The sequence below is a fragment of the Triturus cristatus genome, chromosome 3_2, assembly GCF_964204655.1.
Source record: "Triturus cristatus chromosome 3_2, aTriCri1.1, whole genome shotgun sequence".
Classification (NCBI taxonomy): Eukaryota; Metazoa; Chordata; class Amphibia; order Caudata; family Salamandridae; genus Triturus; species Triturus cristatus.
The window spans coordinates 244376155-244401366 of record NC_140584.1 but is presented as its reverse complement, the minus strand read 5'-3'; positions in this window follow the sequence as shown (position 1 = coordinate 244401366).

Here is a 25212-nt window from a genome sequence, read left to right as displayed (position 1 = left end):
AAAAATAGCTGCCCCTTTCCTACTAATGCAAATCTAAAATTACCAGAGTAATACGCAATAAATCTCTGACAACAATTCCTCTTTGCACACAGAGTCATGGTTTGATATTAGGCAGAAAACGAAATTTCTTTGCCAATTTGAAAGCACACTTACTACTCTTTTTTTGGCAAGTGATAAGTACTTTTACAGTCTGACACATTTTCAATCCACTTTTCAGATTCTGAAAACAGCACATGTCCAAACAACTTTTTCAGACCAGGAACATGTGTAACCTGGGTGAATGACTACACTCCAGCAAAGGCAACCAGCCTTAGTGATGTTGAATGTATTTGCATTACTCACAGCAACCTCAAACCCCACTCGGTTGTGAATACTATGCATGATTCTACAGGATAAGCAGCTGGGTGTGTGCTAAGAGTCTCCTTCTGCAGAAAAATAGCTGCCCCTTTCCTACTAATGCAAATCTAAAATTACCAGAGTAATACGCAATAAATCTCTGACAACAATTCCTCTTTGCACACAGAGTCATGGTTTGATATTAGGCAGAAAACGAAATTTCTTTGCCAATTTGAAAGCACACTTACTACTCTTTTTTTGGCAAGTGATAAGTACTTTTACAGTCTGACACATTTTCAATCCACTTTTCAGATTCTGAAAACAGCACATGTCCAAACAGCTTTTTCAGACCAGGAACATGTGTAACCTGGGTGAATGACTACACTCCAGCAAAGGCAACCAGCCTTAGTGATGTTGAATGTATTTGCATTACTCACAGCAACCTCAAACCCCACTCGGTTGTGAATACTATGCATGATTCTACAGGAGATAAGCAGCTGGGTGTGTGCTAAGAGTCTCCTTCTGCAGAAAAATAGCTGCCCCTTTCCTACTAATGCAAATCTAAAATTACCAGAGTAATACGCAATAAATCTCTGACAACAATTCCTCTTTGCACACAGAGTCATGGTTTGATATTAGGCAGAAAACGAAATTTCTTTGCCAATTTGAAAGCACACTTACTACTCTTTTTTTGGCAAGTGATAAGTACTTTTACAATCTGACACATTTTCAATCCACTTTTCTGATTCTGAAAACAGCACATGTCCAAACAGCTTTTTCAGACCAGGAACATGTGTAACCTGGGTGAATGACTACACTCCAGCAAAGGCAAGCAGCCTTAGTGATGTTGAATGTATTTGCATTACTCACTGCAACCTCAAACCCCACTCGGTTGTGAATACTATGCATGATTCTACAGGATAAGCAGCTGGGTGTGTGCTAAGAGTCTGCTTCTGCAGAAAAATAGCTGCCCCTTTCCTACTAATGCAAATCTAAAATTACCAGAGTAATACGCAATAAATCTCTGACAACAATTCCCTGTTTGCACACAGAGTCATGGTTTGATATTAGGCAGAAAACGAAATTTCTTTGCCAATTTGAAATCACACTTACTACTCTTTTTTTGGCAAGTGATAAGTACTTTTACAGTCTGACACATTTTCAATCCACTTTTCAGATTCTGAAAACAGCACATGTCCAAACAGCTTTTTCAGACCAGGAACATGTGTAACCTGGGTGAATGACTACACTCCAGCAAAGGCAACCAGCCTTAGTGATGTTGAATGTATTTGCATTACTCACAGCAACCTCAAACCCCACTCGGTTGTGAATACTATGCATGATTCTACAGGATAAGCAGCTGGGTGTGTGCTAAGAGTCTCCTTCTGCAGAAAAATAGCTGCCCCTTTCCTACTAATGCAAATCTAAAATTACCAGAGTAATACGCAATAAATCTCTGACAACAATTCCTCTTTGCACACAGAGTCATGGTTTGATATTAGGCAGAAAACGAAATTTCTTTGCCAATTTGAAAGCACACTTACTACTCTTTTTTTGGCAAGTGATAAGTACTTTTACAGTCTGACACATTTTCAATCCACTTTTCAGATTCTGAAAACAGCACATGTCCAAACAGCTTTTTCAGACCAGGAACATGTGTAACCTGGGTGAATGACTACACTCCAGCAAAGGCAACCAGCCTTAGTGATGTTGAATGTATTTGCATTACTCACAGCAACCTCAAACCCCACTCGGTTGTGAATACTATGCATGATTCTACAGGATAAGCAGCTGGGTGTGTGCTAAGAGTCTCCTTCTGCAGAAAAATAGCTGCCCCTTTCCTACTAATGCAAATCTAAAATTACCAGAGTAATACGCAATAAATCTCTGACAACAATTCCTCTTTGCACACAGAGTCATGGTTTGATATTAGGCAGAAAACGAAATTTCTTTGCCAATTTGAAAGCACACTTACTACTCTTTTTTTGGCAAGTGATAAGTACTTTTACAGTCTGACACATTTTCAATCCACTTTTCAGATTCTGAAAACAGCACATGTCCAAACAGCTTTTTCAGACCAGGAACATGTGTAACATGGGTGAATGACTACACTCCAGCAAAGGCAACCAGCCTTAGTGATGTTGAATGTATTTGCATTACTCACAGCAACCTCAAACCCCACTCGGTTGTGAATACTATGCATGATTCTACAGGATAAGCAGCTGGGTGTGTGCTAAGAGTCTTCTTCTGCAGAAAAATAGCTGCCCCTTTCCTACTAATGCAAATCTAAAATTACCAGAGTAATACGCAATAAATCTCTGTCAACAATTCCTCTTTGCACACAGACTCATCTTCTGAAACATAGTCCATAATATTTTACATGTTCCTTACATTTAAATTTCTCCCTAAACACAAAATGAAAAACACAACTTCAGCAAAAGGAATTCCAATTCTATTATTCATTTCTAAATTTACCACATACATCCCCTCTCAAACTCATAACTCACCTTTAAAATTAGTTAGTTGTGAAAGAAATGTGACACTCAAACAGCAGATTATCAGAGCCAGGATCTCTGTTCTGTACACCTCTCTCCTCTCAGCAGAACCAGATAATGGCAATGTTTCCCTCTCTTTTTCCACACATATACATGTTAATTTCAAATCTCAGTGCTTCCCCCTTTTTTTCAAATGTAATCACACATTTCTATTGGTTGAAAACCAACCCTTTTCCAAAAGTACCCTTCCCCCAACTTGACTTCTGCCTGCTACCATAGCAACAGCTCATGGAACACTGCTGTGTGGAGTCAGGTCAGAAGTTCACCACACAATGTTTCATTTCCAAAGAGCAAGAGTGCTTGACTTTTCAAACCTAACAGCAAATCCATAGTAATGTTCTTTGGTAACACATTCTTCTGTACCAATACAAAACATGCTTCTATAAATGTACACATACAGCCTAGTTTTCAGTGTAGAATGGTATGAAACAGCCAATGAGTTCTTTTTATTTTAAAAAAATATGTATGCCTCCATTTCCAAACTGTCTTTCATTTCTTTTTCCCATTCTACTGAAATACACCTCCTGAGTGCATCCAGATCTCCTTGGAAGATGTTCACAGTGTGGATTGTAGGGCACAGCTATGTCTTCTGGAGGGAAAAGTATGCAGAGAAAACAGGTATGGTGAGAGACCTTGCTTTGCCAAATGTAGACATTAAATGGATTGGTCAGAGAGGGTTAAAGTGGCACCAATTGATGCCATTGGTGAAATCCTTCATGCAAATCCAACACCCTGACCTCATAATTGTGCACTGTGGTGGCAATGACCTAGGCACTTTGACTGGGGTAGATCTGGAAATGCTTATGAAGGAGACCTTTGCACAACTGTTTTCACTTTTCCCTAAAACTGCCTTTGCGTATTCTAACATATGCCAAAGGCAAAAATGGAACTGGTCCAATCAATTTTGTCCACAGATTGACAAAGCAAGAAAGCACGTCAACAAATCTGTTTCTGCTTTCCTCCGAGACTATGGTATGGGTTCCATTTACCACAACAACTTGCGTTACAACATGCAAGACATTTATAGAGGAGATGGTGTACACTTCACTGATGAAGGGAACAGAGTCTTCCTCTTGACTCTGCATCGGTACTTACTTGTAGGTACCACTAAAAAATCACTTCATAAACACAACGGCTCTTTTTAGAGCCCCCTAATATCTAAACACTTAAATCTGAATTTTATTTCTTTTTTTATTTATTTTTTTCTGCCGTACGCGTACGATAAGCTTACCGTACGCGTACTCCGTGATTTTTTTTTAAAATTAATAAATGTTTTTTTCGTACTTTTGTGTCCTTCTTTGACCCCGTTTCAAATGTTAGGGGGTCTGTAACTCTCTTCCTTGCCCCCTTTTCACGTTATCTCCCTTTTTTTTTCTGTGTGAAACACACGAAATGGCGGCCGACACTTCCTGATTTCGTCCGATTCGAATGTTTACAGTCATGTGACAACCAATCAGATTTGAGCTCGCGCACGGCACCGTGCGCGTACGGTAAGCTTACCGTAAGCGCACGGTGCGCGCTTACAGATATATATATTGATTAAAATGCTATTTTCTCAGGAACTACTGAACAGATTTACACCAGACCTACAAAAGGCACATCCTTGACCTGCGGACTACCTCTCTGCCAAATTACAAGTAATTCTGTTCAGCCGTTCGGGCTGTAGCTCGGACTAAAGGTCCTATGGAAAAATGCATGGGGAAAACGCGTTTTGGGACCCCCCTTTTTCTCAGCCCCCGCTTGACGTATCACCCCGAGACTTTCAGGGTAGGAGCGGAGCAGAGCGCCCCATTAGTTTTGAAAATTTCACGAGGATTCGTCAACCGGCGCCAAAGTTATTCAAAATAGAATTTTGAGATTTCCTATGGAAACACGGTCCTAACTATAACTATCTACTGGCGACCGCCAGTAGATAATATATATACATATATCTATATATATATATATATATATATATATATATATATATATATATATATATATATATATTCACAGAAAAAAACATAGGTTTCAGGGGTGTTATAGTTAGCTGCCCATTTCACTCATACAAAACCATAGAAATTCCTCCATTATAGTTAGTTCTGCTAACTATAACTCACGCGCCCGCAATGCACTGCTGATGATGTCACATATTGCATCATTCATGACATGGTCAGTGACATCATTGATTACATCACTGATGACATCTCAAATGACATCACTGATGACATCACTGATGACATCATCCACTGAATGTGGTTTAGTTTGAAATTTAAATATGTATTATATATATACCAATCTGTATTGAAGATTGAGTGGATATATAATTGTCTGGATGGAGGATTTAGTAGCAGTCTGACTGTCTTTTTAAGTGAGTAATTAAAAGTGTCTCACTTAATACATGGATTAGTAACTAAACTATGTGAATGTGTGCAGCACTGTCTCTGTTGTTGTATAACATGCTGTATCAGTTGGTCACTAACTACATGAGTGTGTATATTAGTTATTGATTAGTTGGGTGAGTATTTGTATGGGACACTGAGTTTGTGTGTGGTTGGATGGGGTGTGTGTAACTCTATGCATAGATGTGTGAATGGTTGATTGACTAGGTGTATGGGTTTAAGAGTGCATGTGGAAACAGTTGTTTGGGTGACTGAGTGTATTTATTTGTGTGTTGGTGAGCAAAGTAAAAAAATAAAAGGCATTGTATGTGAGAATTGGTGTGTATAAATAAGTATGTGTAAGAGTCAGTGATTGTGAGAGTAACTATATGAATGAGTGTATAATTGTAATGTTGCTTTTTTAACATATTAACGATGAATTACTATGTGTTTGAATAAATGAGGTGTTGTTGGATAATTGTGTAAGTGAGTAAATTAAGTGCGATACATTTTTTTCATGAGTGAGTAGGATGACTGCATAACCGACTAAGATGACTGCTGATGTGTCAATGTCTATATATGTGTATAAGTGCATTTGATAGTGTTCTATTAATTAATGACTGCATGTATAGATGATTCTGTTGTTGAATGGGTAGTTGTGTGTGTAGACTTAGGAATCAGTGAGTGGGTATGTAGTAACTGGTATTTGTGTGTCAATGGTTTTGAATATGGTACTCTGTATTTTACAGTGAGTGATGAAAGGTTATACTAGTGTTTGATGAGGTGTATCAGATTGTCAAGTGGATGATGTCATCAGTGATGTCATTTGAGATGTCATCAGTGATGTCACTGACCATGTCATGAATGATGCAATATGTGACATCATCAGCAGTGTATTGCGGGCGCGTGAGTTATAGTTAGCAGAACTAACTATAACTGAGGAATTTCTATGGTTTTGTATGAGTGAAATGGGCAGCTAACTATAACACCCCTGAAACCTATGGTTTTTTTTGTGAATTTCTAAGGTTTTTTATATGCTAATTTCTAACTATAACGTCTCTGAAACCTATGTTTGTTTTCAGTGAATTTCAAAGCTTTTTTTAAATGCTAACTTTTAAGTGTGATAGTAGTTATATCTATTTTTTTGTACTGATTTACCACAGTTTTTAAACTGTTTATTTATAAATATTTTATTCTTTAAATAACATTATATATTTTTCTGAAAATGGCAAAAAAAAATGTTTTTTTAATTAAAACTGAAATATTGATTCATTTTCTTGTTTTCATTTTTTATTTTAATATATTTATATTATTTTCTTTAAAAAGAATAATCCAATTTTTTTCGGTGTCGCGCACTCAAAGTGTACACATCACGGTGTGTGCGCGCATTCTAGCCGCCATTTTAGAAAAGTCACGAAGGATCCGCGTATGGTGTGCGACGGCTGCGTGTTTTTCAGTTACATCATATGCATTTAATATCACGTGATATGCGCGATTGGTATGCGACCAGTCTGAGACTCCTGCTCCCGCGCATTTGCGACACATGCACATTACGGTACGAGATGTTTGCGCGGTTGCGGGTCCCGCATGACATCATATACGTGCTGGGGCACGCTGAGTGCGCGACTCCCGCAAAAAAAATGTATGTTCCAAAATGATATGTATGTGTCTTTAATATACATATTAAGGCAAGAGATTATGTAAGATATTCATCAAAATAATATATTTGTACTTATAATAAACTTATATTATTTTTAAATATATTTTCGCGAAGTCGGGTGCGTGCATCGTGAGTGCAGAAAACCAGGTCAGCAGAGCTGCTGTAGAGCCAGAGAACCAGGTCAGCAGAGCTGCTCTAGAGCCTAAGAACTAGGTCAGCAGAGCTGCTCTCGAGCCAGAGAACCAGGCCAGCAGAGCTGCTGTAGAGCCAGAGAAACCAGGTCAGCAGAGCTGCTTTAGAGGGAGAGAACCAGGTCAGCAGAGCTGCTTTACAGCCAGAGAACCAGACCAGCAGAGCTGCTTTAGAGCCAGAGAACCAGGTTAGCAGAGCTGCTTTAGAGCCAGAGAACCAGGTCAGCAGAGCTACTCTAGAGCCAGAGAACCAAATCAGCAGAGCTGCTTTAGAGCCATAGAATCAGGTCAGCAGAGCTGCTTTAGAGCCAGGGAACCAGGTCAACAGAGCTGCTCTAGAGCCAGAGAACCAGGTCTGCAGAGCCAAAGAAACCAGGTCAGTAGAGCTGCTTTAGAGGGAGAGAACCAGGTCAGCAGAGCTGCTCTAGAGCCAGAGAACCATGTCAGCAGAACTGCTTCAGAGCCATAGAACTGGGTCAGCAGAGCTGCTTTAGAGCCAGAGAACCAGGTCAGCAGAGCTAGAGAACTAGATCAGCAGAGCTGCTCTGTAGCATAAGAACTAGGGCAGCAGAGCTGCTCTAGAGCCAGAGAACCAGGTCAGCAGACCTGCTGTGGAGCCAGAGAAACCAGGTTAGCAGAGCTGCTTTAGAGAGAGAGATCCAGGTCAGCAGAGCTGCTTTAGAGCCAGTGAACCAGGTCAGCAGAGCTGCTCTAGCTGACACTGACTGACTGACACTGACTGACTGACACTGACTGATTGACACTGACTGACACAGATTGACTGACACTGACACTGACTGACACTGATTGACTGACACTGACTGACTGACACTGACTGACACTGACTGACACTGATTGACACTGACTGACACTGATTGACTGACACTGACTGACTGACTGACACTGATTGACTGACACTGACTGACACTGACTGACTGACTAACACTGACTGACTGACACTAACTGACACTGACTGACACTGACTGACTACTCTCTACTACTCTACTACTGACTCTCTACTACTCTCTACTACTCTCTCTCTACTACTCACTCTCTACTACTCATTCTCTACTACTCTCTACTACTCACTCTCTACTACTCTACTACTCTCTACTACTCACTCTCTACTACTCACTCTCAACTACTCACTCTCTACTACTCTACTACTCACTCTCTACTACTCACTCTCTACTACTCACGCTCGACTACTCTCTACTACTCACTCTCTACTACTCTCTACTAGTCACTCTCTACTACTCACTCTCTACTATTCACTCTACTACTTTCTACTACTTTCTACCACTCACTCTCTACTACTCTACTACTCACTCTCTACTACTCACTACTACTCACTCGCTACTACTCTCTACTACTCACTCTCTACTACACTCTCTACTACTCTCTCTCTCTCTACTACTCTCTACTACTACTCTCTACTATTCACTCTCTACTACTCACTCTCTACTACTCTCTACTACTCACTCTACTACTCTCTGCTGCTCCCTACCACTCACTCTCTACTACTCTACTACTCTCTCTCTACTACTCACTCCCTACTACTCTCTCTCTACTACTCTCTACTACTCACTCTCTACTACTCACTCTCTACTACTCTACTACTCTCTACTACTCACTCTCTACTACTCACTCTCAACTACTCACTCTCTACTACTCACTCTCTACTACTCACTCTCTACTACTCACTCTCTACAACTCTCTACTACTCACTCTCTACTACTCTCTACTACTCACTCTCTACTACTCTCTCTCTACTACTCTCTACTACTCACTTTCTACTACTCTCTACTACTCCCTCTACTACTCTCTCTCTACTACTCTCTACTACTCACTCTGCTACTCACTTTCTACTACTCTCTAATACTCTCTCTCTGCTACTCACTCTCTACTACTCACTCTCTACTACTCCCTACTACTCTCTACTACTCACTGTACTACTCACTCTCTACTACTCTCTACTACTCACTCTCTAATACTCACTCTCTAATACTCACTCTCTACTACTCACTCTACTACTCTCTACTACTCACTCTCTGAGACTTTCTCTACTACTCTCTACTACTCTCTACTACTCACTCTCTACTCTCTATTACTCGCTCTCTACTCTCTACCTCTCTACCTCTCGATACCTCTCTCTCTACTACTCTCTACCTCTACATCTCTACCTCTACACCTCTACCTATACACCTCTACCTCTCTGTACATGCACACATATGCACATATATATATGCATATATATGCATATGCATTTATATATATGTATGTGTATATATATATATATTCATATATAAACATAGAAATATAATCTGCATATCTATATAAATATAAATGCATGCAAACATATACATATACATATATGCACACATATACATGGTATGTACATGAAAGTTTGAAAAACTCTAAGACAAGCAAAGCTAAAAAGCCACCTAATTACAAACAGAATTGCTTTAACTTAAACGAGGGCGAGACGTATTGCATTTTCAGTGCTTGTTTACTTTGATTCCATCAAGAAGGCATTCAGATGTATCACACATTTTCCATAAATTCTGAATGGTAGCACTCTAGTTGCTCATTAGATCACTGTAGTAAAGCTACTGCTCACCAGGGAAGTCTGCTGCTGGTATTCAAAGTGCATGTTTCAGTCTGCATGTCAGAATTTTTTAATGAAATGGAAGAGGATTTGAGAAGTCAAAATGTGCCCTAATCTGTCTTTCTGCAGCACTAATCATAATTGCTATGGCAAAATGAACCCCCTCATTTTGTTCCTTTGCAAATTAAATGTTTTAAGTGTTACCATTTCATTCCAATCAAGATGGCATCAGGTGTGCCATACTTTTGTCATACGTAAGACTGTTAGCGCTCTAGTTGTTCTTTAAAACACTCTGGGACATTCTGTCATTGGGCTATACTTGGGCTACATCTCGGTGATATTTGTGCTACATTTGGGCTCTTTTGTCTCTGGTGGCCATCTTGGGAGACTTATTTGTTTTGAAGTTTCCTAATTTCCTCATTTACAACAGTCTCCTCAGTAGGAAATACTTTCAGGTTTTTTACTTTCATTCCATCAAGAAGGCATTCAGATGTGTCACACATTTGCCATAAATTCGGAATGTTAGCACTCTAGTTGCTTATTAGATCAATGTAGTAAAGCTAGTGCTCACCAGGGAAGTCTGCTGCTGGTATTGAAAGTGCATGTTTCAGTCTGCATGTCAGGATTTTTTAATTGAATAGAAGAGGATTTGAGAAGTCACTCAAAATGTGCCCTCATTTTCTTTTTTCCGCACTAATCATAATTTCTATGGCAAAATGAACCTCCTCATTGTGTTCCTTTTAAATTAAACTACTAACTCTCTACTACTCACTCGCTACTACTTTCTACTACTCACTCTACTACTCTCTCTCTACTACTCTCTACTACTCTCTACTACTCACTCTCTACTACTCACTGTCTACTACTCTCTACTACTCACTCTACTGCTCTCTACTACTCTCTACCACTCACTCTCTACTACTCTACTACTCACTCTCTACTACTCTCTACTACTTTCTCTCTACTACTCCCTCTCTACTACTCACTCTACTACTCTCTACTACTCACTCTCTACTACTCACTCTCTACTACTCTACTACTCTCTACTACTCTCTACTACTCACTCTCTACTACTCACTCTCAACTACTCACTATCTACTACTCTCTCTACTACTCACTCTCTACTACTCTCTACTACTCACTCTACTACTCTCTTCTACTCTCTACCACCCACTCTCTACTACTCACTCTCTACTACTCTCTACTACTCTCTCTCTACTACTTACTCTCTACTACTCACTCTACTACTCTTTACTACTCTCTCTCTACTGCTCACTCTCTACTACTCACTCTCTACTACTCACTCTCCTCTACTCACTCTCTACTACTCGCTCTCTAGTACTCTCTACTACTCACTCTACTACTCACTCTCTACTACTCTACTACTCTCTACTACTCTCTCTGCTACTCACTCTCTACTACTCTCTACTACTCACTCTCTACTACTCATTCTCTACTACTCTCTACTACTCACTCTCTACTACTCTACTACTCTCTACTACTCACTCTCTACTACTCACTCTCAACTACTCACTCTCTACTACTCTACTACTCACTCTCTACTACTCACTCTCTACTACTCACGCTCGACTACTCTCTACTACTCACTCTCTACTACTCTCTACTAGTCACTCTCTACTACTCACTCTCTACTATTCACTCTACTACTTTCTACTACTTTCTACCACTCACTCTCTACTACTCTACTACTCACTCTCTACTACTCACTACTACTCACTCGCTACTACTCTCTACTACACTCTCTACTACTCTCTCTCTCTACTACTCTCTACTACTACTCTCTACTATTCACTCTCTACTACTCACTCTCTACTACTCTCTACTACTCACTCTACTACTCTCTGCTGCTCCCTACCACTCACTCTCTACTACTCTACTACTCTACTACTCTCTCTCTACTACTCACTCCCTACTACTCTCTCTCTACTACTCTCTACTACTCACTCTCTAGTACTCACTCTCTACTACTCTACTACTCTCTACTACTCACTCTATACTACTCACTCTCAACTACTCACTCTCTACTACTCACTTTCTACTACTCACTCTCTACTACTCACTCTCTACAACTCTCTACTACTCACTCTCTACTACTCTCTCTCTACTACTCTTTACTACTCACTCTCTACTACTCTCTACTACTCACTCTCTACTACTCTCTCTCTACTACTCTCTACTACTCACTCTGCTACTCACTTTCTACTACTCTCTAATACTCTCTCTCTGCTACTCACTCTCTACTACTCTCTACTACTCACTCTCTACTACTCCCTACTACTCTCTACTACTCACTGTACTACTCACTCTCTACTACTCTCTACTACTCATTCTCTAATACTCACTCTCTACTACTCACTCTCTACTACTCACTCTACTACTCTCTACTACCCACTCTCTGAGACTTTCTCTACTACTCTCTACTACTCTCTACTACTCACTCTCTACTCTCTATTACTCGCTCTCTACTCTCTACTACTCTCTACCTCTACATCTCTACCTCTACACCTCTACCTATACACCTCTACCTCTCTGTACATGCACACATATGCACATATATATATATGCATATATATGCATATGCATTTATATATATGTATGTGTATATGTATATATTCATATATAAACATAGAAATATAATCTGCATATCTATATAAATATAAATGCATGCAAACATATACATATACATATATGCACACATATGCATGGTATGTACATGAAAGTTTGAAAAACTCTAAGACAAGCAAAGCTAAAAAGCCACCTAATTACAAACAGAATTGCTTTAACTTAAACGAGGGCGAGACGTATTGCATTTTCAGTGCTTGTTTACTTTGATTCCATCAAGAAGGCATTCAGATGTATCACACATTTTCCAAAAAAATTCTGAATGGTAGCATTCTAGTTGCTCATTAGATCACTGTAGTAAAGCTACTGCTCACCAGGGAAGTCTGCTGCTGGTATTCAAAGTGCATGTTTCAGTCTGCATGTCAGAATTTTTTAATGAAATGGAAGAGGATTTGAGAAGTCAAAATGTGCCCTAATCTGTCTTTCTGCAGCACTAATCATAATTGCTATGGCAAAATGAACCCCCTCATTTTGTTCCTTTGCAAATTAAATGTTTTAAGTGTTACCATTTCATTCCAATCAAGATGGCATCAGGTGTGCCATACTTTTGTCATAAGTAAGACTGTTAGCGCTCTAGTTGTTCTTTAAAACACTCTGGGACATTCTGTCATTGGGCTATACTTGGGCTACATCTCGGTGATATTTGTGCTACATTTGGGCTCTTTTGTCTCTGGTGGCCATCTTGGGAGACTTATTTGTTTTGAAGTTTCCTAATTTCCTCATTTACAACAGTCTCCTCAGTAGGAAATACTTTCAGGTTTTTTACTTTCATTCCATCAAGAAGGCATTCAGATGTGTCACACATTTGCCATAAATTCGGAATGTTAGCACTCTAGTTGCTTATTAGATCACTGTAGTAAAGCTAGTGCTCACCAGGGAAGTCTGCTGCTGGTATTGAAAGTGCATGTTTCAGTCTGCATGTCAGAATTATTTAATTGAATAGAAGAGGATTTGAGAAGTCACTCAAAATGAGCCCTCATTTTCTTTTTTCCGCACTAATCATAATTTCTATGGCAAAATGAACCTCCTCATTGTGTTCCTTTTAAATTAAACTACTCACTCTCTACTACTCACTCGCTACTACTTTCTACTACTCACTCTACTACTCTCTCTCTACTACTCTCTACTACTCTCTACTACTACTCTCTACTACTCACTCTCTACTACTCACTGTCTACTACTCTCTACTACTCACTCTACTGCTCTCTACTACTCTCTACCACTCACTCTCTACTACTCTACTACTCACTCTCTACTACTCTCTACTACTTTCTCTCTACTACTCCCTCTCTACTACTCACTCTACTACTCTCTACTACTCACTCTCTACTACTCACTCTCTACTACTCTACTACTCTCTACTACTCTCTACTACTCACTCTCTACTACTCACTCTCAACTACTCACTATCTACTACTCTCTCTACTACTCACTCTCTACTACTCTCTACTACTCACTCTACTACTCTCTTCTACTCTCTACCACCCACTCTCTACTACTCACTCTCTACCACTCTCTACTACTCTCTCTCTACTACTCACTCTCTACTACTCACTCTACTACTCTTTACTACTCTCTCTCTACTGCTCACTCTCTACTACTCACTCTCTACTACTCACTCTCCTCTACTCACTCTCTACTACTCGCTCTCTAGTACTCTCTACTACTCACTCTACTACTCACTCTCTACTACTCTACTACTCTCTACTACTCTCTCTGCTACTCACTCTCTACTACTCTCTACTACTCACTTTCTACTACTCACTCTCTACTACTCATTCTCTACTACTCTCTACTACTCACTCTCTACTACTCTACTACTCTCTACTACTCACTCTCTACTACTCACTCTCAACTACTCACTCTCTACTACTCTACTACTCACTCTCTACTACTCACTCTCTACTACTCACGCTCGACTACTCTCTACTACTCACTCTCTACTACTCTCTACTAGTCACTCTCTACTACTCACTCTCTACTATTCACTCTACTACTTTCTACCACTCACTCTCTACTACTCTACTACTCACTCTCTACTACTCACTACTACTCACTCGCTACTACTCTCTACTACTCACTCTCTACTACACTCTCTACTACTCTCTCTCTCTACTACTCTCTACTACTACTCTCTACTATTCACTCTCTACTACTCATTCTCTACTACTCTCTACTACTCACTCTACTACTCTCTGCTGCTCCCTACCACTCACTCTCTACTACTCTACTACTCTCTCTCTACTACTCACTCCCTACTACTCTCTCTCTACTACTCTCTACTACTCACTCTCTAGTACTCAATCTCTACTACTCTACTACTCTCTACTACTCACTCTATACTATTCACTCTCAACTACTCACTCTCTACTACTCACTTTCTACTACTCACTCTCTACTACTCACTCTCTACAACTCTCTACTACTCAACTCTCTACTACTCTCTACTACTCACTCTCTACTACTCTCTCTCTACTACTCTCTACTACTCACTCTGCTACTCACTTTCTACTACTCTCTAATACTCTCTCTCTGCTACTCACTCTCTACTACTCTCTACTACTCACTCTCTACTACTCCCTACTACTCTCTACTACTCACTGTACTACTCACTCTCTACAACTCTCTACTACTCATTCTCTAATACTCACTCTCTACTACTCACTCTCTACTACCCACTCTACTACTCTCTACTACTCACTCTCTGAGACTTTCTCTACTACTCTCTACTACTCACTCTCTACTCTCTATTACTCGCTCTCTACTACTCTCTACCTCTACATCTCTACCTCTACACCTCTACCTATACACCTCTACCTCTCTGTACATGCACACATATGCACATATATATATGCATATATATGCATATGCATTTATATATATGTATGTGTATATATATATATTCATATATAAACATAGAAATATAATCTGCATATCTATATAAATATAAATGCATGCAAACATATACATATACATATATGCACACATATGCATGGTATGTACATGAAAGTTTGAAAAACTCTAAGACAAGCAAAGCTAAAAAGCCACCTAATTACAAACAGAATTGCTTTAACTTAAACGAGGGCGAGACATATTGCATTTTCAGTGCTTGTTTACTTTGATTCCATCAAGAAGGCATTCAGATGTATCACACATTTTCCATAAATTCTGAATGGTAGCACTCTAGTTGCTCATTAGATCACTGTAGTAAAGCTACTGCTCACCAGGGAAGTCTGCTGCTGGTATTCAAAGTGCATGTTTCAGTCTGCATGTCAGAATTTTTTAATGAAATGGAAGAGGATTTGAGAAGTCAAAATGTGCCCTAATCTGTCTTTCTGCAGCACTAATCATAATTGCTATGGCAAAATGAACCCCCTCATTTTGTTCCTTTGCAAATTAAATGTTTTAAGTGTTACCCTTTCATTCCAATCAAGATGGCATCAGGTGTGCCATACTTTTGTCATAAGTAAGACTGTTAGCGCTCTAGTTGTTCTTTAAAACACTCTGGGACATTCTGTCATTGGGCTATACTTGGGCTACATCTCGGTGATATTTGTGCTACATTTGGGCTCTTTTGTCTCTGGTGGCCATCTTGGGAGACTTATTTGTTTTGAAGTTTCCTAATTTCCTCATTTACAACAGTCTCCTCAGTAGGAAATACTTTCAGGTTTTTTACTTTCATTCCATCAAGAAGGCATTCAGATGTGTCACACATTTGCCATAAATTCGGAATGTTAGCACTCTAGTTGCTTATTAGATCACTGTAGTAAAGCTAGTGCTCACCAGGGAAGTCTGCTGCTGGTATTGAAAGTGCATGTTTCAGTCTGCATGTCAGAATTTTTTAATTGAATAGAAGAGGATTTGAGAAGTCACTCAAAATGTGCCCTCATTTTCTTTTTTCCGCACTAATCATAATTTCTATGGCAAAATGAACCTCCTCATTGTGTTCCTTTTAAATTAAACTACTCACTCTCTACTACTCACTCGCTACTACTTTCTACTACTCACTCTCTACTACTCTCTCTCTACTACTCTCTACTACTCTCTACTACTACTCTCTACTACTCACTCTCTACTACTCACTGTCTACTACTCTCTACTACTCACTCTACTGCTCTCTACTACTCTCTACCACTCACTCTCTACTACTCTACTACTCACTCTCTACTACTCTCTACTACTTTCTCTCTACTACTCCCTCTCTACTACTCACTCTACTACTCTCTACTACTCACTCTCTACTACTCTACTACTCTCTACTACTCTCTACTACTCACTATCTACTACTCACTCTCACCTACTCACTATCTACTACTCTCTCTACTACTCACTCTCTACTACTCTCTACTACTCACTCTACTACTCTCTTATACTCTCTACCATTCACTCTCTACTACTCACTCTCTACTACTCTCTACTACTCTCTCTCTACTACTTACTCTCTACTACTCACTCTACTACTCTCTACTACTCTCTCTCTACTGCTCACTCTCTACTACTCACTCTCTACTACTCACTCTCCTCTACTCACTCTCTACTACTCGCTCTCTAGTACTCTCTACTACTCACTCTACTACTCACTCTCTACTACTCTACTACTCTCTACTACTCTCTCTGCTACTCACTCTCTACTACTCTCTACTACTCACTCTCTACTACTCACTCTCTACTACTCTCTCTCTACTACACACTCTCTACTACTTGCTCTCTACTACTCACTCTACTACTCCCTCTACTACTCACTCTCTACTACTCCCTACTACTCACTCTACTACTCACTCTCTACTACTCTCTACTACTCACTCTCTACTACTCCACTACTCTCTACTAATCACTCTCTACTACTCACTCTGTACTACTCTCTACTACTCACTCTCTACTACTCTCTACTACTCACTCTCTACTACTCTCTCTCTACTACTCACTCTCTACTACTCACTCTCTACTACTCTCTACTACTCACTCTCTACTACTCTCTCTCTACTACTCTCTACTACTCTGTACTACTCACTCTCTACTACTCTCTACTACTCACTCTCTACTACTCTCTCTCTACTACTCTCAACTACTCACTCTACTACTCACTCTCTACTACTCACTCTCAACTACTCTCTCTCTGCTACTCAGTATCCACTACTCACTCTCTACTACTCTCTACTACTCACTCTCTAATACTCACTCTCTACTACTCTCTACTACTCACTCTCTACTACTCTCTACTACTCACTCTACTACTCACTCTTTAGTACTCTCTACTACTCTCCACTTCTCACTCTCTACTACTCTCTACTACTTACTCTCTACTACTCACTCTACTACTCTCTCCTACTCACTCTCTGCTACTCTCTCTACTACTCTCTACTACTCTCTCTCTACTCTCTATTACTCATCCTCTACTCTCTACCTCTCTACTACTCTCTACCTCTCTACCTCTACCTCTCTACCTCTACGTCTCTACCTCTTCACTTCTATCTCTCTACCTCTCTCTACACGCACACATATGCACATATATGCATATGCATTTATATATATGTATGTGTATATATATATATACATACATATATAAACATATATATAATCTGCATATCTATATAAATACAAATATAAATAAATGCATACATATACATATATGCATGTTATGTACATGAAATTTTGAAAAACACTAATAAAAGCAAAGCTAAAAAGCCACCTAATTACAAACAGAATTGCTTTAACTTAAACGAGGGCAAGACCTATTGCATTTTCAATGCTTGTTTTCTTTGGTTCTATCAAGAAGGCATTCAGATGTGACACATTTGCCATACATTCTGAATGGTAGCACTCTAGTTCATCATTAGATCACTGTAGTAAAGCTACTGCTCACCAGGGAAGTCTGCTGCTGGTATTCAAAGTGCATGTTTCAGTCTGCATGTCAGAACTTTTTAATGAAATAAAAGAGGATTTGAAAAGTCAAAATGTGCCCTAATTTTTCTTTCTACAGCACTAATCATAATTTCTATGGCAAAATGAACCCCCTCATTTTGTTCCTTTGCAAATTAAATGTTTTAAGTGTTACCACTTTATTCCAATCAAGATGGCTTCAGGTGTGCCATACTTTTGTCACAAGTAAGACTGTTAGCGCTCTAGTTGTTCTTTAAAACACTCTGGGATTTCTGTCATTGGGCTATACTTGGGCTACATCTCGGTGATATTTGTGCTACATTTTGGCTCTTTTGTCTCTGGTGGCCATCTTGAGAGACTTGTTATGAAGTTTCCTAATTTCCTCATTTACTACAGTCTCCTCAGTAGGCATACTGTCAGTTTTTTACTTTGATTCAATGAAGAAGGCATTCAGATGTGTCACACATTTGCCATAAATTCAGAATGTTAGCACTCTAGTTGCTCATTAGATAAGTGTAGTAAAGCTACTGCTCACCAGGGAAGTCTGCTGCTGGTATCGAAAGTGCATGTTTCAGTCTGCATGTCAGAATTCTTTAATGAAATAGAAGAGGAATTGAGAAGTCACTCAAAATGTGCCCTAATTTTTCTTTCTGCAGCACTAATCATACATTCTATGGCAAAATGAACCCCCTCATTTTGTTCCTTTTTAAATCAAATGTTTTAAGAGTTACCACTTTATTCCAATCAAGATGGCTTCTGGTGTGCCATACGTTTATCATAAGTAGGAGTGTTAGCGCTCTAGTTGTTCTTTGGAACACTCTGGGAAGCTGCAGTAGAACACAAAGGAATCAACTCACAGTCTCTGCCCTTGTTGGATGTACATGTTTTACTGAGAATGTCAGACTTCATTCTCACATGACTAAGAAAGATAATGTGAATTTACAGAAAATAAGCTCTCAGTTTAGCTTATAGATCACCTTCCAAACCTCTGTGGGAAAAGCATGTGAAAATAGTTTTCTCTCAAACATGATTCATGATATCCCAGCAGAAGGCTTTTCCACATTGCTAAATCACCTTAGAACATACCACAATTCCTAAAATGAGTATGGTACCATCAACAAATGATTTATAATGTAACTAAAGTCTTAAAACCTTCTATTAACTGCAATGCTTTTTAATGAGGTGCTATCATGTATATTGGTCCCAAGATGGCTGCCAACACTTCTTGGATGAAGTGCTGACAGCCAATCAGATCTCACGATGAGATGTGTGGTTAGGCTCCGCCCAGATATATATGTGATTTTACTTTTGATTTTCTCAGGAACTTCTGAACGGATTTACACCATTTAAGCAAAAGGCACGACTCTGAACCAAGGTCTACCTTTCTGCCAAATTTGGTGTAATTCCGTTCAGCAGTTCGGGCTGTAGATGCGTCAAATCGTCCTATGGGAAATTGCATGGGGAAAACGTGTTTAGGACACCCCTTTTTTCTCAGCCGCTGCTTGACGAATTACCACAAAACTTTCAGGATAGGAGCGGACCGGAGCTGGCCAAAAGTTTGGAAAATTTTGCAAAGATTCGCCAACCGGCGCCAGACTTATTGGGAATAGAATGTTGCGGATTTCCTATGGAAAATAGGTCCTAACTATAACTACCTACTGGCGACCGCCAGTAGGTAATATATATATATATATATATATATATATATATATATATATATATATATATATATATATATATATATATATATATATATATATATATATATATATATATATATATATCATCATGTGATCAAGGCCGTGGGACGGCCAAAACTCGTAATGGCGGACTAGATTGGTGGCAATAAAGAATACTATGCACCAACTTGTGTCTACGCTCGTTTAATTCTTGGAAGGAAACAACAAGCGAGAAAATACTATATATATTATCTACTGGCGGTCGCCAGTAGATAGTTATAGTTAGGACCATGTTTCCATAGGAAATCTCAAAATTCTATTTTGAATAACTTTGGCGCCGGTTGACGAATCTTTGCGAAATTTCAAAACTAATGGGGCGCTCCGCTCAGCTCCTACCCTGAAAGTCTCGGGGGGATTTGTCAAGCGGGGGCCGAGAAAAAAGGGTGGTCCCAAAACACGTTTTCCCAATGCATTTTCCCATAGGACCTTTAGTCGAAGGTACAGCCCGAACGGCTGAACAGAATTACTTGAAATTTGGCAGAGAGGTAGTCCTCAGGTCAGGGATGTGCCTTTTGCATATATGGAGTCAATCTGTTCAGTAGTTCCTGAGAAAATTGCAGTTAAAAGCACATACATATCTATTGCCGTGCACCGTGCGCGCACCGTGCGCACACCTTAACGTGCGCGAGCGTAATTCTGATTGGTTGTTACATGTCAGTCAACGTTCGAATCGGTCGAAATCAGGAAGTGTCGGCCGCCATTTTGTTTGTTTTCAGTGCAAGACTGGAAAAGGAAGGTGGCGAACGTGAAAAGGGGGCAGGGTAGAGAGTTCCTGACCCCCTAGCCTTTGTCAGGGGGTCCCTGAAGGACCCCGAAGGCAGAAAAAAACATTTACCATTTTTTTTTTTTTTTTAAATCGCGGGGGTGCGCGCACGTTGAAAAACCATAAAAAAAAACATTTAATACGTAGTTTATTGTAAAATAAATATATATATAAAAAAAATAATGCATACATAACTTAGCATTTAAAAAACCGTACAAATTCACTGAAAAAACCATCGGTTTCACACACGTTCTAATTAGGAATTAGGATTTAAAAAACCTTGCAAATTCACTTAAAAAACCATAGGTTTCACACATGTTATAGTTAGGTGGATATTTCACTCGTAAAAAACCAATGAAATTCCCCCGTTATAGTTACTTCAGATAACTATAACTCGCGCGACCGCCACTCTATCACAAGGATGATGTCATCAGTGATGTCAAGAGTGATGCCACTAACCATGTCATGAGTGATGTAATATGTGACGTCATGAGCAGAGGATTGCGGGCGCGCGAGTTATAGTTATCTGAAGTAACTATAACGGGGGAATTTCATTGTTTTTTTACGAGTGAAATATCCACCTAACTATAACATGTGTGAAACCTATGGTTTTTTAAGTGAATTTGCAAGGTTTTTTAAATGCTAATTCCCAACTATAACGTGTATGAAACCTATGGTTTTTTCAGTGAATATATATATATAGTAACAAAGACCGTCTTGGCTGAGAATCCCCAGGAAAACAGGTACGGACCACAGCGAGTTCAGGTATTTAGTGCAATTTATTGTGTTGAGTTATCAGCAATTCTGGCATAGCAGCATTACGCGTTTCGACAGTGGAACACTGTCTTGATCACATGACATGCATACGGCCAATCATTGCTTTTATAATGGTGAATGAACAGTGAAAACAGACTCATTATGCCATTATTTCTGAAATCACTTAATGTAAACATTATTGCACAATATTAATTCGTCATATTGTTGAAAATACATATAGATATTCATAATGGAGCAATGAGTAAAATCGCAGTTTACAATAAATAAATAAATATGTAAACCAAGTGTAAAGTGCAAGTGCTTAAAATTCCCTAAAATGCACTCAATCACCAATTATTAAAGACAATATAAACATTGATAAAATATCCATATTAAAATCATATGTATTGTTATCAATAGTGAGAAGCTTGTTATTATTTTTGTTATAAACATCTGATGATGATTAATCGACTTGTAGGCAATTATGGCTGTAAAGTATACAAACAAACGAATGAGAAAAAATCAATCCCATGTGAGATTGTAATGTATACTTTGACAAAAATCTAACTCTCTGATCATTAGTCAGTGCTGATGTATATCAGATAAGTTAGAGAAGCTACCATGTATTGAAGGAACACTTCTAAAATTGCCATATTGATCATGAAATCATAAATATCAAACATGTATATATATAGATGAATTATTCTCCCTATAAAAACCAGTACCTTAATGTCATCATCGGCAATTCATACGCAGATAGACCGTTAAAATCAAAAGTAAAACCGATAAAACCAGTTAAAACCCCCGTTTAAAATCGATCTAAAAACTGAATAAAAAGCCAGATAAATAACACATCGTAATGGTTAAAATAAGAACGTATTGACAGATATGATAAAGGTAATTACATACGGTGTATGTCTCATAATGTTAATTTACAAAAAATGGTGCATTCTTCTCCGTTGTTCAAACCTTTGGGCATTTTTGAATCTAGAGCAAGGATGTAATATGATTCCAACTGTCTTAGTTTCTTTTCCCTGTTACCCCCTCTAATGGATTTGGGTATCATGTCAATGACAAAGTAGCTGAAATCAAGCTATTGTTATGGACATGTGTGAAATGTCTAGCTACTGGGTAACTGGGGTCTGAGTTAACAATTGCTCTCAGGTGTTGTAAGATCCGGTTAAATACCTGAAGTTTCGTACTTCCCACGTATCTCAGTTTGCAAGTACATTCTAAGACATAGACTGCAAATTCAGTGCGACAAGTCAGTACTTTGGAGATTTTTATAGGATTAGACTCCACCATTCCTATTACCTCATTCGTGTTGATCCCAAATTTGCAAGCTCTACATGAGCTGCATTTGAAAAAACCCTTTCTATTGGTTAACCAGTTAGATGTTTTCATAACTTCTGGGCTGGATCTAACAAGTGCGTCTCTCATTGAAGGTGCCCGTCCGAAAGTAATATTAGGTAATTCAGGCACCAATTGGGACATAGTGAGGTCTGTTTTAACGATGGGCCAATTCTTGTAAATAATCTTTTTGATCTGTTTGTCTTGTTGACTATATGCTGTAATCAGTCTTATGTTATTTCCTGGTACAGCTTCACTTGTTGCTACATCATTACTACAAGTGTTCGCTTTATCCATAGCTTTCATAAGTTCATTTTCTTTGTACCCTCGATGGATAAATCTCTGAAATTTTGGCACATCTTGAGGTCCTGTTCTGTATTACAAATACGTTTGATCCTCAAGAACTCCCCATATGGGATGCTTTTAATCAAATGATAAGGATGAGAGCTGGTAGCATGTAGTATGGTATTACCTGCTGTGCTTTTTCTGTGTAGTTTCGTGTGAATAAGATTATTGCTGATGTAGATTTCAACATCTAAAAACTGTATTAGCTTGTCATTTATTTCTGCCGTAAAATTCAAGTTAAGATCATTGGCGTTCAAGTTATTGACAAATTCATAAGCTGTTTCCTTAGTGCCACTCCAGATGACAAATACGTCATCTATATAACGCCACCATTGTATGACATGTGTTTCAAATGTCTTCTTGTGAGTGGTTCTGAGGACATGCTCCTCCCACCAACCCACGTGGAGACACGCGTAGCTGGGGGAAAAACATGCCCCCATCGCCACTCCGCGAAGCTGTTGAAACACCTCCTTGTTGAAAATAAAAAAAATATTAGTTAAACATATATTGATAATGTCTAAAAGCATTATATTGTGTTGGTACACTGGAGCGTTTTGACAGAAAATATTCACTGGCCGATATCCCATCAGAATGCCGAATGCTGGTGTATAGAGAACTTATGTCCATAACCAGAAAGATGTAATCTTGTTTCCATTCTATGGGTTGAAGTTTGGATATGAAGTGGCCAGTGTCCTGAATGTACAAATCCAATGATTCCACATGTTCATGGAGAAAGAAGTCCACATATTTCGACATGTTCTCCAGAAGTCCCCTTTGTGCTGATATTATGGGTCTCCCTGGGACTGGATTCACTTTTTTGTGTACTTTGGGAATAAAATAAAGTACCGGTGTAATAGGATGGTCATTCTTTAAAAATTCCAGTTCGTTTTTGCTTAACAGTCCCATTCTTCTCCATTTAGATAATTCTTTAGACACTAAGGGGCAGATTTATGAGCCCCTTGCGCCACTTTTGCGTCACTTTTCCCATGTTAAAAGTGACGCAAAAGTGGCGCAAGGGGCTCATAAATCTGCCCCTAATTCTTTAATTTTTTTCAAATCATTGAAAGTTGCCTTGTTGTAGCATTCACTGTCTCCCAAGTGTTTGTGTGCTTCTTCCATGTACAGATTCCGGGGCCATAGGACTATGTTACCACCTTTGTCAGATTTATTGATTATCAGGTCTTCACGTGATTGTAATTTGCGCATTAATGTTGAATATTGTAAGTCTTTATATTTTCTGTGTTTTTGTTTGCGTAGTATTTTTTGATTGAGTTTTTTCAAATCTTCTGTAACACAGTCACTGAATATATCAATAGCATCTCTAGGCATCATCGGGATAAATGATGACGGTGGTCGAAATGGTGTTGGACTGATCACATTACCCTGCATGCCCATTTCTGACATGTCTTCTCGTGTCGGTTGGGTTATGTTCGATTCTTCTTGTGCCAATGCATGTAAAGAGCGGAGTAGTGGAATGTCACAAACTTGGAACAACTCATCAATAGTATTGGTGGGTTCAGAAGTGTTTGTTTTTTCGGTCACTTTATTCAATTTAAAATGTTTCATGAGCTTTAGTTTTCTGATGAATTTAAAAACATCAACTCGAGTTTGTGAGTATTTGAAATTGTTGCCTGGACAAAAAGATAAGCCAAGTGATAGTAATTGTAGTTCTGCTACTGTTAGATCAATGTTGGATAAGTTGATCACAGAGTTGTCCGGGGCTGTTTTTTTGGTTTCTGTTATTACCATTTCTTCCCCCTGCTCCCTCTGCCTCTTCCTCTGCCTCTGGATTTTTCTCCTTTGTTTTCTCCTGATGTTATTCTCCCGGCGTTTGTCTTCTCGGGATCGTGTGAGCGCAGAGTGCGGCGGCGATCTTCTATGAGAAACCCCAACTCCTCCGAGGGGGTATAGTCTGTTGGGAGTCTTGTTAGGTGGTTATTCGACACACTGTCATCAGATTCATAATTGCTACTTATGGAGCTTGTGTCTGTACTTGGAGTGTCATTTCTATCTTCAGCTACATTAT